The sequence below is a fragment of the Rutidosis leptorrhynchoides genome, chromosome 4 (genome assembly GCF_046630445.1).
Source record: "Rutidosis leptorrhynchoides isolate AG116_Rl617_1_P2 chromosome 4, CSIRO_AGI_Rlap_v1, whole genome shotgun sequence".
In the NCBI taxonomy this organism is placed as follows: Eukaryota; Viridiplantae; Streptophyta; class Magnoliopsida; order Asterales; family Asteraceae; genus Rutidosis; species Rutidosis leptorrhynchoides.
Window position 1 is genome coordinate 373,447,199 of NC_092336.1, and position 4,839 is coordinate 373,452,037.

Below are 4,839 nucleotides of genomic sequence, written 5' to 3' on the forward strand. Positions count from 1 at the left end.
ACTCCAACACCTACGTGCGCGAAGGGGGTGCAGAAAATGGGATTTGGGCTTGGATTTCTCTGATCCAATGCGTGCCCGTGCGACCTGCAGACACGAATGTAGCTCTGAAATTCCAGGCCCGTGCGAGCCAGTTTTTGCAATCCATTTTTTTGAAACCAAAAACGTGTTTACCTTATCAACCAAGAAAAGGGATTTTCTTGTTATCAAGCTTTGGTATTTAGAAAACACGCACAAAATGTGTTACCTTATCAACTTAATTTTGGTTAAATTCTGTTACCTTATAGATGACAATCTCTTCCTCTTACGATTCCTATTATACGCAACAATATTACGATTCGTAGTAGAAACTGGTCCTGCAGAAAGCCTTGCAGTTGCAGGTCTGCTTGATAATGTCATGTTTTTCTTATCACACCATTTCAATGGAAGATTATGAACGACAGTACTAATATCAGTTGACCTGTTTAATTCAACAAGCTTCTGAATTTGATCTGTAGGATCGTTTCAGGTCCACCAACATGTCATGCATACAAGCTGTTGACAGATCAAGTTCAAGTGAATCATCATGTGGTTTTTTCAACATGTTTGTAAGTATCTCTTGATACGACTGAAACGAGATCGAACTTTGATAAGCCGGATGATTCTCACATATCATGTTGACTTTGACCACATGCTTGCATAGATTCCCACGTAACGACCATTCGCAATCGCAAAACGCGAACTCCGAACTAGGATTCCATACTAAATGCGATTCGTTTATATCGTTCTGGCTCACGACTTTAGCGAAGGAGTTGTTTGTGGTGTCTAATGTAACATCGGTGTCGGGAATTTATAACGCACGGTACCATGATGTAGAATTGATGTATTCTTGTTTCACGATTTGAAAAGAATCAGTTTCGTCAGAGTATCGATCGAGCCAGTAACTCGAGTGTAACTCGGTTGTTAGCTTGTGAACCAACCAATCGACTCTTTGAAGTGCACCGAGATGCGAGTCGTCAAAATTTTAAGCTTTAACTTCACGTGATAAGCTTCGATCGCACCAGATGCTTCTTGACTTGCAAGTGGTAGAGTTTTCATTATTGTTAACCACATTTCTTAATAACAAATTATTATTCATGAATTAAAAATGGATTTAAAAAATTGGTAAATATAAAAAGAAAGAAAAACGATGAAGATAGATACCTATCTTAGGAACCCATGAAGCGGTAAAATATTGCATGAAGTCGGTTTGGTCAACAAAATCTTGACTGAACTTTTCTAACAACAGAAAGGGATCAACTCCACCCCATATGTTGTAAACTATGTCTCCTAAACGTTTAAAAGTTTCTCTTTGAACTTCAACGTTCCTACATTTCTTGACGATATGTCTAAGCCATGACCGTCGAATGCACCACACGGAGAATAGTATAGGGAAAGTAAATGTCTCCCTAGAAGGAAATGCAAGTACATCAAAATTGTCTCATGAACAACAAATAATAAATAAAGGATTTTGCTAACGACAGCCCTTAGGACTGTCGTTAACATGTTTTAAATTGTTGTACATCCTGCTGCCATTTTGAAAGTGACTGGTAACCATTATTTACAATGATTCAGTGCATGTTAACTCGTTAGCAAAATCCATAAATAAATAGTAGTCCGTAATAATAATAAAAAAAATAGAAGAATATCAAATCATCTCATTAACAACAAATAAATAAATAAATAAATAAATAGTACTCCATGATAATGATAATGATAGTGATAACATAAATAATAAAGGAAAATGATAGCCCGACCCTTAGGACTGTCAATAAGAACTTAAGACATGCATTAATACTCTCAAGACCTAACAAACTCAACGTAAACCTAAAAAGGTAGAAAAAAAAGTAAAAAAGAACCAAAGAAGAACTAACTTTGATGAATAATTAACATATATAATAAATATAAATATACCTTATAGGATCAGTCTCGGCAGCTGCATCGTCAATAAGAAAGCCAGTGGCCTTCCATGTAGGGTCCACAGAATGAACACGGCCAACTAGGGCTTTCATCCATTTACACATATAAGATTTAGCAACACTTCGGGTAATGACCCAAGCTACAGGGAGTGCGTGTTGTCTCGAATCAAACACTAAAACTGTGCACAGAGGATACTGCACACCATCAAAAAAGAGAAAAGAAAAAAATATACATTACAACAATATTGTGAAAAAAAGCAAGCTGGCATGGTCTTAGGCAGCAGACTTGTGAATTAAAACCCATTTACTAATGAGTAAACGGTCACAGGATAACCCGGTTAGGCTGCGTACATCTGAGTACAAATGGGTAAAAAGTTGACAAAGGTGTATTTAATCATTCATCAAAGATATAAACTTTTTAGAAAAGTACAATCTTCCAAAATGTACCCATTTTGACACGTTAACCCACCTGATCTTACCATTTTACCATGATTGAATAGTATTATCATGCTTAATAAACACTAATCACAACTATAGTTAAAAATCAGCTAGACATGGGGTATGCATCATAAAATAGCCCCGGGGGGGGGGTGACTTTTTAGCTAACTGAGTTAATCTTCCAAAATGTACCCATTTTGACACGTTAACCCACCTGATCTTACCATTTTACCATGATTGAATAGTATTATCATGCTTAATAAACACTAATCATAACTATAGTTAAAAATCAGCTAGACATGGGGTATGCATCATAAAATAGCCCCGGGGGGTGACTTTTTAGCTAACTGAGTTAATCTATCCAGTTTGAGACTACAATCAAAACCGACCCATTCATAAATAATCGGGTCAATATTAAAATATTCCCAACTGAAGTATACGTTTCTTTAAAAAAAAAAAAAAATCAAAAAGACTGCTACCTTTAGTCTCTTGATTCCAAAAGTTGAGTCGATTGCTATAAGACTGCGATGTCCAAACTGAATCATCTGCTGTAACTGCCACTCAGTTTGAATACCAAGAATAAAAGGTTCATCTTCAGAAGACTTTTGATGATAAAAAATAGATTTCTTATTCCGGTCAGCCCATATTCGTATACTTTCTTGATCATCCAAATCCAATTCTTGTGTAGACTTCTTAATTATCATCCCAAGTTTATGAACGTATTGAGAAGCGAGCGCGTTCACTTTCGCATCGGACCCACAATAATCCCTTCTATATGCTTTTCTAGAACATTTTCTTCAGGGATACCAAGATAAATCATTGACATTGTTTGTTGTTGAATCTCGTTTCCTACGTATGGAATCTTTTTGGCTCCGGGCCCAATAGCATCACGGTCAAGTGGGCCATGGCAAATATATCCAGATTTATTCACATGTCGCCTGTCATTTTCGTTGTATACCAAAAGTACAAGAGACGGACGAGCGTATAGACGTTTGACAACCCAATGACACTGGCAACCTCGCATTGACTGTGGCCTAGGTGCACTACTTCCAGTGTTCAGTCGAAACTTTTGGCTAGGCAATATGATTCCACTTTCTCCATAATCTTCAGGACCAAACGAACACCAGTACCTTTTATGAAAACATACATAAAAAACAATAAACATAATATTAGAGTAGCGTTACGTAGAGAAAATTACAAAGGCAACAACTGTATTCTTATATTTAAAATAGAGAGTATTAATTACTATTTCCATGCTTAGAATACTATATCCATTGTCAAATAAATTTTGAAATAAAGATTGTGATATTTAATCAAGGTTGGAGAACTCGGAACTCAGGGAGAACTCGGTAAGAAATTTTTGACTCGGAAAGAACTCAGATGTCGTATGTTGAGTTACATTGACTTTTGGATTTTTAATAAAAATATATATGTTTTAATATAAATTATAATAATAGACTTTTGACTAACTTGACTAGTTTTTGAACGAGTGTTTGAACAATTTTTTGACCGAGTTGCCGAGTTTTTGACCAAGTTACCGTGAACTCCCCGAGTTGGCCGAGAAACTCGGCTGTTGACCGAGTAACTCAGTCCTTGACCGCGTAATTGACCGAGTTGTCCACCGGGAACTCGGTCGAGTTAACGGAGTTTTACAACACTAATTATTTTGTTATTTTCACATAACTTACTGCCTGTATTCCAGATATTCATTGTTTTTGTACTCCTGCACGCTGTCTTTCTCACGTTTCCTTTTCCATCCTGTCCTAATCTGGAACTGGGTTGGAGATTCTACATTACAACTTTCTCCATTTCTGAAATCTTCTACTCTTGAATAAGGAATTAGGGCCACATCATCATGATGTTCGGTGGTGCCAAATTTGACCCATTTTAGGTCTGCAGCTGAGAAATATTCTGCTGAAGGATTTTGTATCTCGATATCATCTATTGATTCAATCAACTCCATATGCTATATCAAAAGAGAAATGTTGAAAAACATAAGTTTCAATTAAAAAGAAATCAAAAAAACAACAAATGAGATACCATCTTTTATTACGCATATATAAATTCTTACTGTAACATGTACCTAATCATTAATCTAACATATAACTATTCTCCCGTATATTAAGTTACAAGATGAAAGTTATATCATAAACTAACAGAATGAATTACCACAACCAGCTTTACTAGCATTCTAGTCTTATAAACTGAATACTAGTGAAAAGACCCGTGAAATCACGGGTTTATTTAAACGACTATTGATAAATAAACATTATAAGATAAAATAATTAAAATTCCATATTTCGATTGACAAAAAAATCATGAAAATTATGTCATATATTACACAAAAGCAATGCACGTAAAAGAATGCCCTGATGAACATACATTTCCAGTTCACCATTCGATTCCTCTATTAGTCAAAGCTATTTGAACACATATTATCACATCAACATTCAAAAAATGGCAAGAA

General features: G+C 35.6%; 1 pseudogene; it reads right to left on the reverse strand.

Moving 5' to 3' along the window:
* Nucleotides 1-273: 273 nt before the first annotated feature.
* On the reverse strand, nucleotides 274-4,338 carry LOC139841842 (uncharacterized; annotated as a pseudogene).
* Between the last annotated feature and the right edge of the window lie 501 nt (nucleotides 4,339-4,839).